The following is a 12,377-nucleotide window of genomic DNA, read 5'->3' on the forward strand; positions in this document are numbered from 1 at the left end:
AGGGACACGGTTCTTGCACGCGACACGTCGTCTCGGTATGCCGAACACATATGGCAAGTTATTTTAAAATCTGTATATACAAGGGAAAGTTACAGCCCGGACACGACAACCTATATGCTATGTCCTTATATGCAGCATTCCATTGTGAATAAACTCCTAAGTGTGACCTTGACCTAAGAGGTAGGGACACGGGTCTTGCACCCGACACGTCGTCTTGGTATGCCGAACACATGTGGCAAGTTATTTTAAAATCTGTCCATACAAGGGAAAGTTACAGCCCGAACATGAGTTATTGAGCCGGACACACGGACGGACGGTGCGATTTTAATATGCCCACCTTCGGGGGCATAAAAATGAGATACTCCAAAAGAACTGGCTGCCCAGGAGGGGCATGATGTTGACCATGGACTGGGGTTTGTTGATCTTCTTGCACTCCCTCCAACATGTGTGAAGTAGGAGGTAACCTTCAGTGCCATGAAGCTCATCAAGACAAAACGAAGGGGTAGAATGTCTGAGGAAACTCTCATCAGGCTGATATTGGTCAAAATTGTGACGACAACATTCAAGGACTTTGATCATGAGCCTGCTATCAAAAAATCGAAAACAGGAGTGTGCCCCAAGTCAGCTACAAGAATGTGGTCCAATGTGTTAGTTTAACAGGATTCAGAATGTTTAAAAAATGATTGTTCTTTAAAAGAACTAATAAATGAATTCTTTACCGTGAACAATACTTTCCGCCAAACTACTTTTTGAATTAGTGAGCGAGAAAGAATGATTCCTTTTATAAAAGAGGACTTAAAAGCACCTCCGAGTTAAGATTACTTGTGGTCAGTTTAATTTGTTATTTTTAAAACAATAGGGCTAAGATGGCCCTGACATACGTGAAGAAAAACACTGCTTACTAACATTTGTTTTGAAGTTCGCCCACCTGACATAAGAAAGTCAAAAGCGGCGCTTACTATATTTGATATTGTCAAAGATTTTGCATAACTTAGGGACCAGTTATGCACCAGTAAATTGTAACCACGACTCCCCCTCCCAGGTCAGGGGAATAGCGGAGACTTCGACTTTCGGTCCAGCCAAGCCCGGATAAAATCCCCGCCTTGCGGGGACGAACTGCTGGTAAAATCCCGCCAAATGCCCACGCACCCCAGGTAAGGCCAAAACACGGCCCATTTCCCCAGACCTGGGGGGGGGGGCGTGGTTACAATTGACTGGTGCATTAACAAATCTCTGACGAATGCTATCAATATTTGCCAAAAACATATGCGATAGGCAATGCGTTTAATGTATTTAAACGGCCATTTATACTATTATTGTTATACTATTAGTGTTCTCTTAATGGTCATTCAAAGAAGCTTCATGCAGAGTTTCAATAAATTTGACTGAAAAATATTCAGAGAAGTATTTTTAAATCAAAACAGAAAGTCGGTCATTTAGAAATTGTTTCTCAATCGAGGCATCTAGAGGTATTATTTTATTTGTTCAATATAATTATATGATGTACATTTATCTATCTGCACAGTCTATGCAAGTATTGAAATACTTATCAAAAACCTTCAGAAGTATTATGCCAAGGTTACTCCAAGATATATTTTTCTCGTGTTCCTTCTACTAAGTGGTGACGTGCACCCGCACCCTGGACCTATTGAACAGGACAAGTATGCTGATAGCTCAAAATCCTCACCATATATGAAGAAAGGGAGACAACCTAGAGTTCCTTGTTCAGTTTGTGGAAAAGGTGTAACTGCCCGTAGTCAAGCTGTGAACTGTGATTTTTTGTGAAACCCGTACACATATAAGATGCTCTGGTTATATTGGTGATTCTTACTACTCAAACGTATGCAAATCCAATGGATCTTACTATTTCACTTGTCGGATATGTACTTAAATATTACCTTTTCATCTTTGTGATGACTTACACGATATTCATGATAGAATTCTGCCAGATTTACATGACAATAGAGAGTTTTACTGAATCGTGTAGTAATTTTAACTGCTTTGAACTTAAAGGACTTCATTTTATTCATTTCAACATACGATTACTATTATCAAAGTTGCCAGAAGTGAGACATATAATATCAAAGTACAGATTTGCAGCCATAGCTTTTTCAGAGACCTGGCTGAACAATTCAGTTATGGACTCGGAAATTAGAATTCAAGGATACAATGTGATCAGAAAGGACCGGAACAGACAATGTGGTGGAGCATGCTTATACGTTAATGAAGATCTGGCATTCACCGAAAGACGGGACCTAGAAACGGACAATCTTGAAGCAGTTTGATATTTTATTACCAAAAACCAAACCTATTTTAACAGACCACATAAACAAACAGATTTTGTTGATATTTTTGAAAATGTATGGTTAGATCTGACACAGAATGGTACATCCTAGGTGATTTTAATATTTGTATTTTTTTGCAAAGAAATCAGCTCTTTTTAAAAGGTTTGAACATGTTCCAAATATTTTAAAGCTAAAACATATCATAAATGACCCTACCAGAATCTCGGAGTCCTCATCTTCTGTGTTAGATCACATTTTATGTGGCCATCAAGACAAGATTGTTCAGTCTGGTATTCTTCCGATAGGTCTCAGTGATCATTTGCCTGTATTTTGTACGCGTAAAACAAAGAAAGGGACGTTTAATATGCATAAGAATGTTGTTATAAGATCTTTGAAACATTACAGTGTAGATAATTTTATTCATAACCTTAAACTTTGCGATTGGTCAAACATGTTTATCGCAAAAAATATAGAAGATTCATGGCTATCTTTTAAAGAAACATTTCTGCCAGTTTTGAACATTGTTGCTCCTGTTAAGGAAGTCAGACTGAAAAAAGAAGTGAACCATGGCTTGATTCTAACATTCTGGAACTCATCAGTCAAAGAGATGCTTTTTATTTCAAATTCAAAAAAATACAAACAGAAGGAGATGTTAGATAAATATCGTTTATACAGAAACCTTGTTCAGAAAGAAGTCATTAAGACCAAATCAGAGTATGTGACAAACAAGCTGGAAGAAAATAAAAATGATCCAAAAAAGCCGTGGTCAGATTTAAAAAAATCTTGGATATAGTGGTAAAAGTAAATCTTCTCCACATACTGTTTTGAACATTGATGATGAAAATTGTTTTGAACCATGTAAGATTGCAAATCATTTTAATACTTTTTTACTACCGTAGCCTCAACTTTAGTAAAAAAAAACTATCTTTGCCCTCCAATTTGTTTAACTATGAGTCTGACTGTTTTAAACGAATTTATAAAGATAGAAATCCTGACTCTGTTAAATTTAAACTTCACACTGTTAGTGAAGAATACATTTACAAGAAACTATGTAAACTAAATTGTTCAAACAGCACAGGGTTAGATAACATTCCTGCAATATTTTTAAAAGATGTTGCACCATTTTTAAAGATACCAGTAACATTTCTGATAAACAGCTCTATCACAAGTAACATTGTACCATCTGACCTCAAAAATGCTCAAGTTAAACCAAGAAAAACAGATCTGATGTTTCAAACTATCGACCTGTAAGTATACTATGTATAGTTTCAAAAATCTTAGAAAGAGTTGTATACAACCAACTAGAATCTTTTCTTGTTAAACAGGGATTATTATACGAACTTCAGAGTGGTTTTAGATGTAACTATTCAACTGACTCCTAATTCATTTGACTGACCATATAAAACCACAAAATTCCAAAGGGGTATATACAGGGATGATTATGTTGGATCTCCAAAAGGCGTTTGATACTGTAGATCATACAGTTCTATGTCAGAATTTAAAAGAAATTGGTGTGGATTCAATTGAGTGGTTTCAATCATATTTATCTGGACGTAAACAAGTTGTCAATGTAAATAATACTACGTCTGAATTCATGAACATCTCTTGTGGCGTTCCCCAAGGAAGCATACTTGGACTGTTGCTGTTTTATGCTATGTCAATAATATGAGTATAAGCATAAGTTTAAAATGTAAATTACTATTATATGCAGATGATAGTGCTATCCTTTTCTCACACAAAGATCCTTCTGTTATTAGTAATGTAGTCGGCAAGAATCTTGAAAACTGTAGTAAGTGGTTAGTTGACAACAAACTGTCTTTGCATCTTGGAAAAACAGAATGTATTTTATTTGGGTCTAAAAGGAAACTAACAAAATTTGATACTTTCAATGTAAACTGCAATGGTCATATAGTAAAACCTAAAACATCTGTTAAATATCTTGGAAGTATAGTGGACAATGATATCAGTGCTGCATCTATTGTTAACAATATTGTCAGTTAAGTTAATTCTAGGTTATTTTTTTATGTAGACGAAGTCGACTTTTAGATATGAATCTAAGAATAATGTTATGTAACTCCTTAATACAATGTCATTTTGACTATGCATCGACATCTTGGTATCTAAACAATTCAAGATAGATTACAGGTCACTCAGAACAAAGTTGTCAGATTCATTTATGGCTATGATTATAGAACTTCCCTGAAAGCCTCAGCTTTCAGTGATCTTGGGTGGCTTGATATAGAAAATAGGATAAAGCAACTCAGACTTAACCATGTACATAAAATCTTTAATAGAAAATGCCCATCATACTTACATGAACATTTTACTTTAGTCTCATCCACACATTCTTACAACAGTTGACATAGTGCTGGAAATTTTAAAGTGCCGCAGGCTGACAGTTATATATTAAATACTTTCTTTTATCAAGCAATCCAGGACTGGAACAGTCTTCCACTAAAGTTAAAAGAATTGAACAATAAGAATACTTTTAAAAAAGAAATGAAATCACATCTCATTGCTGTTATGAAGTGTGCAGAATTAGAAGATTTTTTTAAATTGTTATTCATTTAAGCTTGCACATCAGTTCTAAGATTTTTGTCATATTATGCTAAAGTGTCATATAGTTTTTACAGTCGGCTGCATTACATTTTATAAATGTAAAAGAATTACGATCTAAAAAAAATAATCATTCTTTAACTAGTCAGAGTACATGTATGTTATATTTTGTATAAAAAACCTAATTTAAACAGCTTACAACTGAGATCTTGGCAAATAATTATATTTGTCATAAGGACCTCATTGGAAATAAGTTGAATAACTTTAATGGGTTATCCGGTGTTATATATTTGTCACATTGAATTAAATCTTTATTAACGCACGTACATGTATCCAACGCATTCTAATGATGTTGTGATTTAGTAAAGATATCATCCCTTATACTTTGTTAATCAGTCTGCGATATAACTTTATGAAATATTTGGTTTGTTACTATGACATATATATATGCACGAATAAATCTATCTATATATAGTTTGTTGGTATTTTGGCGGGACATTACGTAACGCGATGTATTGACGTTACGCGCGAAATGTATTTATATTTAGATGAAGTTACTTCCTCCGGGTTGTTATTGTATGTATCACTTTAGTAAAGGAAACGAACCTACACGACCTGTTTAATCATGATCATCTCAAACATAGTTAAAGGGAGATGCTCGTGTAACAACATCAGGGAAGTCACTCTTGCAGTGTCTTTTTTATCTAGTGCGAGTTAGTCTTGTCTTATTGTTATTTGTATTGTTTCTAGCAGGTAGACCGGTCTGTAATTTGGGTAAGGCAAAGTGAACAACTTACTAGTATAAAGTTTCCGTGAGCAGCTTGATTCGTACCTGAAAGTTGAATCAGAAGCATACACCTTTTTCCTTAATATAATTCAGATACATGAACCTTTTTCGGCTTCCGTGGTTTTCAGTGCAGCTAAGATTATAATTACTCACTCTTTTTCTCCAGTGGATATAGCACGCTGTGATTTTGATAGAACATAACAGAACATTTATTTCCAAGAAGGTCATAGACCCATCTGGCAAAACATGTACATATACAATGGCGACAAAAGCTGTCATAACACAATAATCACAATTTATTAAAAAGAATGATATAAATAAATTATGATAATAAATACATTATCATGCAGATATAGAGATGTGCACTAATAGTTAATATTTATCTTTGTCTTCATAAGAGCATTTGATTCAGTTACTGTGTACTTCTTAACAAATAGATGACAATTACAACAAACCTATACACATTACATGGAGTATAAAACGTAGTGTCTCTTAATTCAAATGCTTTAAAATATACAGACAATTTTCAAAATAGCTTCATTATCGATATTAAAAAGTTCCATTAATTTATGCATACTGGGACGTTGTTTATAATACCTAGGTAAGTATCTAACTCTTGAGTTAAATATACAACGTGCACTCTAAAACAAAATGATACTAGTCTTCTAATAAATTACAAAAGGTACATATTCGTTCGTTTGATGGTTTTGATTGCGGTCTATTCCATTTACATGTTTCAATGCTTAATCTGTGTGAGGATAGCCGCAATTTAGACATAGGCTTACAAAACTTTGTAACTTTTTATTTTGAGGTATGACTGAAGTCTAAAACTTGATACATTAATATAAATTATAGCTCTACTCGATGCATTAAGTCTACCATGCCAATCCTGGATGAAATTTTCTTTCAGTCGCTGTTTCACTAATGACAAAAATAATTCAACATTACCTATTTCTTGATAAAACCATGCATCAAATAAACCTAAACTACAAAGAAGGTCTTTAGTAATTGAACACAAATTCGGCTTGTTTGCACGTCGTTCAATGTCATTTTTAAGGATAACATAAACCTTTTTATGTACTTGTTATTATCTGAATATAATAGCTTTACCCAGTATTGAATTATATTCATATATATAATTGTTTTAAAACTTAACCTTCCTAATTCTCCGTAAATTAAGTCATTTTGTGTTGTCTTTTTGACACCAACTAGACGTTTGCAGAATTATAGATAAACTCAACTGCATTACCTTGAACAAAACCCCAAATTTCTCCTGCATAAATTTAATTTGGAGCAATAAGTTTGTCGAATAAATCAAGTCTATGCTTTAATAAAAGACAAGTGAACTCATAAAGATATTTATTCATTTGAAAAAATGGCTTTAGGCGCTTGGCCTGCTAGTGTAGTTATATTGATTTGCTATCTGTTCATTTTTGCATTTTCATTCCGATCATATACATAATTGTTTTTCAGTTTTATTTAGTCGGCCAATTGGTTTCAAAAAAAATGTTATGAAATATTCAAATTAATTTGTAAGCTTGGATAACGCGGACAGACTGATAAAAAAGACAAAAATAACTGTAAGTAATATGCGTAGCGTACTTCAGGTTAAAACCATTAAGTGCTATTGCGTTTGTTAAAAAATGTACGAGCTGGAAAGGGGATAAATAAATAAATAAATCTCAAACCGTTCGATTCGTTTTCGCACAAGTACGAACTCTAAACACGTAGGTGCTTTGTCTTTTTTGACTCATGATGCTAAAAAAGGTTTCAGACTAAGTGTCATAAAAAATGCAGCTATTTGGCGTCAATTGACGGTCTTAAAGATAACTACAAATCCAGCCGATAGTCCCTCAACCGAACTCCCAACGCTCGACAACTGGTAACTTGTTGCCGAGTCGAGTTTTAAAGATGCGCTCTCACAGGTGATCGTCACATTGCCTGGATACAGTAATACATTTTTTTTTTTTAATATTTATTTTTTTATTTTTTATTTTAATTATTATTTATTTTGGTCAAAATATTGAATATATGTCATTTAAAAAAATATTCCACAATTTTCATGAAAGAAAAATAGTATTATATATAAATAAATATAAGGTGAACATGTGCAAAAATTAATCAATTCCAAACGGACCTAATCAATACAGCATAGTTCCTAAAATAATTGAGATAATCCAATAATGTTTACTGTTCTGATAAGGTAAGATTCCCATTTACAAGAAAAAATAATAATAAAAAAATATATTAAAAATGATATTTTTTTAAACGACATGTTTTCACTATATTGACCGAAATAAATAATAATAATAATAATAATAATAATAATAATAATAATATATTAAAAATATTTTTTGTTTCAAAAATTCACCCATCTTTTAATATTTTTGCGCTTTCTGCTATTAAATACACGGTTACAATCTTGTTATCAGTAATTAATATTTTCCATAAATGCATTTATTAGTAAGCAGTTAAAGATTTATCAGTCAAAATTGAGGTTTGTTATACATGTGTATGTATCGATTTTGAATAAGAGTGTCACTTTAAACGCAATCTTGAGTCATAATGTGTTTAGTGGTCGTGTAATGCCAGTAATATATCTTTCTCATGAAACGAAGTGGTCGGTGAATCTCAAATTAAGATATGAAGTAATGTGATATTATATGGCAATCTTCCCGTCAAACTCATCGTCTGCAGACGACTAGAAACCGAAAAAATATGTGTACTTCTCTAACAAGGAAATCTAGAGCGAAGAACTGGCCGGAGAAAAATGTGTTGTTGCTTTGTGAGATAATGAGTGGTGCTTCCAAAATTGAGGATCACAACATCTACCAATATTTAAATACAAAATTTGCAAGTGGCAAGTAAGATTTGACATTCATCGTTCAAAAAGTATTTTTGATAGGAATTTCCGATTTAGTTTTTTATATTATTATATTAGATTGTTCGTCGTGACTCAATTAACGTTTGCATCAATACCGTTGGTCTCAGTTGTACTCGAATGGAAACAACAATAGTGGCAGTGCATATGTCCGTTTGCAGTTATCCTTTCCACGAGTGTATTCGGTCGATTTGCACATACACAAATAAAAAGCAAAACTTTGGATCTGGTAAGCATATGTGCTACAAGTTTACCCCAACGACTTAAGCTTCAAGCATGTGGACAGTGTTTAAAACAGCAATATTGTCTAGTCTATTGTCTAGGGATTGAAAATCGGACCAAAGTCATAATCGATCATCGAAGATAAACAAATAAATAAACCTTCAAAAAAATATATATATATGAACCAAGATAGAATAGCTTTAATGCAAAACAATACCCACAATAGAGCCATATATCTGACGATCGTGTATGGCTTGGGAGTTTTTGTGTTATGATTCAAGTGGCAACAAAGATGCTTTCGGGATTTGTGAGAAATCTTCACCCTAGCTTCATGCAAACGCAGTATGTACGGACAAAGTTAATAAGCCCGCTACCGTTAACAAGCTGGCTAATTAAGTCTGGTCTTAAATGTTACCAACATCTTGATTATTGGAACAAGAACTTCTCTATCTAGTGTTAAAACTTGCATAGAAAACAACCATTCTAAAACATTTAGTTGCTTTATGATTTATTTCCTTGTTATTTATACTGACATAGTGAAAGACACTTTAAGGAATGAGAGATCATATCAACAATCAAATAATTCACAAAAACAAATCATCACCGTGGTCTTCAAAAGCGTGTATCTGAAGAATATATCAAAAGTGCATTATACATCAGAGATACTGAAAAAGAAGATTTATATGTGAGTGGTCTAGTTTATAAGTGTACTCCTCTAACTAAAGAGGTTGTTTGTTTGATCCCAACAGGGGTACTATCTCATGGCGGCTCATAAAGGTAACTAGTATTAATGTTTGTTTTTTTCGGGAGCGGACTCGAGGGTGACATATAGAAGCCAAAACCCATCTTAATAATATCCACATAATACATTTTAAGCAACAGATTATTTAGAGAACACTTCGAATAACACAAATAATGTTTTGCTATATAATCATTCCAAAAACTGATTTGTTTTGAAATATTTCAAGCATACACAGTCAAGTTTTTACCTGTAAATCTGTAGAACAGGCTCCTACAAGGGACTTCATTTGGTCTGTCAACTTGCCCCACAATTATCACTGGTTATAATAGTGTGACAAATATCACTTATCGACCAAATTTTCGATTAAAGAATTTAACCCATGGCTATTCATCGACCTGAAACAAAAGAGGAACTGGTTTCAGAATCAATTTGAGCAGTCATTAACTGAGAGTCAGGCCCGGTAAGTTCGCACTGGTAAGGAGACAGAACCTACATAATATTTAAAGGATAAACTATAAGATACCATAGTTGTTAATTTGGTGGAAAACCTAAAACACTTTAAAAACCGGTTATTTGAATGCATTCTTTATTTCTTTGTCTATCAGCGGGTTTACCAGTGCTGACCTCAATTTATTCACAAACTTTCTTACAATCTGAGCTTGGAAAGGAATAATCATTTATAAATATTATTTGGTGAAAGCACCGAACACGTTGCAAGCGGTTGCTTTTTTTTAGGATTTCGAATATTGTTATACATGTATGAACAAAACAGTTATTGTACCAATAAAAAATAACACGAAAATAACTAATGCTCAAAAACTGATGTCCGATGTGTGTATAAACACAATATTACACAGAGCAAAAAAACAAAACAAAAAAAGCAAGTAGCAAATGATGTGCAAAAGTCTATTCATCAACATTAAATTTCATTTACATACAACCACCGACAGCAAATGGTTTCATGACCAACCAATACATAATCTCCGGTACAATTATAGCTAAATAAGACTAATTGAATATTATTATAATAAAACAAAACAAAAATGCATTATTTCCAAAATATATTTTAACATATAAAATTAACATTAATTTTCAAAACCTTCATAACTCTATACCTTGGCTGGTTCTCACAGGCACATGAAATACTTGCTGATGGATCTATCTCAGAGCTCTTGTTTATTCCAGATTGATCAACCTCTTCCAGGTCGGGCTTCACTGGTGAATCTGCTAAACTGTATTATGTGGAGAACAACATTCAAGTGTGGTTATCTGGTAAAAGTAACATTTCTAGCTTGGTAACATGTATCAGAAAAAAGGACCTTGGCTGTTCCTTACAGGCAAACGAAAGAATTGCTGATGGATCTGCCTCCGAGCTGTTGTGCAATACAGCTGGATCAACCTCTTCCAGGTCCGACTTAAATGGGGTATCTGCTGAACTGTCAGAGATGTAAAATGTGGAGAACAAACATTCAAGTGTGGTTATTTGGTAAAAGTAACATATCTATAAATGAAATGGATAAAACTGTGATCCAAATAAATAAAGATAATGCATAAAACAGTCAAGTTTTTTTGTCAAATTCAGTTTTCAAGTTCAAAAACAAATTAAAACACAAAATGAGCACAAAACAATGATCTTTAACCTTAACATGTTATGTTTTTCAAACAAAAATCACTTTCTGTTCAACAGTATTACTGAAGAAATTGGAAAAATGAAAGAAACTAAAGACACTCCAGGATTTAAAAAAAAACATGTGAGCAAAATGTACTGATAAGGGAATTTGGGTTCATCAGCTTCATAGAATAGGACCAAAAGTAGAGCGAAGGAGGAAGGATGAAGACAACGTAAGAACAAAGATGCGATGTCTAGCAAGACTCTTTTTAAAAATGAATGAAAAGGAAGAACATGATCAACCCTTAACCTATTATATTCGTGCTAGTAAATTTGGAACTGTTGTGAAAGCTGTACAGGAGCCCTTTCGTGAAACAGGTTCAGCACAAATGGCAGTAACTTTAGGACATTATCTAAAGCAGTCTAGCCTTTTGAAGGCTAGCTTAGCACTTCAAAATGCAGAATACAGAAACAAGACCGATGCTTATGAATTCAGTGAAATGTATTTAGCACAATGAATGCAAGGTAGCATGTGTTGCCAATAGAAGTAAAAGGCTAAAGGCATTGAATAAAAGAAGTAAATTGCCAATGACGGAGGATTTGTTTCCCTTAAGGACTTCCTGTCTAGTGAAATAGAATCAAAGATGTTAGACATGAGTCCCTCCTGTGGAGATTATACCTACTTGACACACTGTTTAATAGTCTGACTTGTATTATTTAACAAACGACGAATTGCTGAAGTCCACGAACTCAAGAGTTGATGATTTCAACAACAGAATCAAAGGGGATGAGTTGGACACTAACACGGAAATATAAGATTCTCTGCCCGCCAATGAAAAGCCATGATAAGGAGGTAATGATTTAGACACTTTTAGTTTGTTTTTTAAAGTTTAAACAAACAAAGACATAAACGAACTTGTTGACTTGGATACTGAAAGTAGTTATTCTGTTTGACAGACTGACATGTATCTCAGAGTCTATTAACTATTTATGATGAATGTTGAAAAGTGGTTAAGTTTTGTACAGTAAGCTGTCAAATATTTCCGGCAATGGACAGGGCAGCACAGCGTGACGCCATGGCAAAACCAACTAGACAAATGGGTGTAATTTGATTCATTCTCCTTACAACTGGTGACCGCTGTATATGGGAAAATGCTCTGTAAAAACCTGTGAACTAGGATTTAGTTCAACACAAATCTCATTTATTTCTTTTGTGTGACATGCAATTTAAGACCATTTCATGTATGGTAAAGCACAATGAGAGGAAGTACAGTGGGCAAGAACCATAATTCTAT

General features: G+C 33.6%; 1 pseudogene; it reads left to right on the top strand.

Annotated features, from left to right (window-relative positions):
* The first annotated feature begins 507 nt into the window (after nt 1-507).
* LOC128226002 (uncharacterized) lies at nt 508-11,928 on the top strand (annotated as a pseudogene).
* The last annotated feature ends 449 nt before the right edge of the window (nt 11,929-12,377 follow it).

The sequence above is a fragment of the Mya arenaria genome, chromosome 1 (genome assembly GCF_026914265.1).
Source record: "Mya arenaria isolate MELC-2E11 chromosome 1, ASM2691426v1".
In the NCBI taxonomy this organism is placed as follows: Eukaryota; Metazoa; Mollusca; class Bivalvia; order Myida; family Myidae; genus Mya; species Mya arenaria.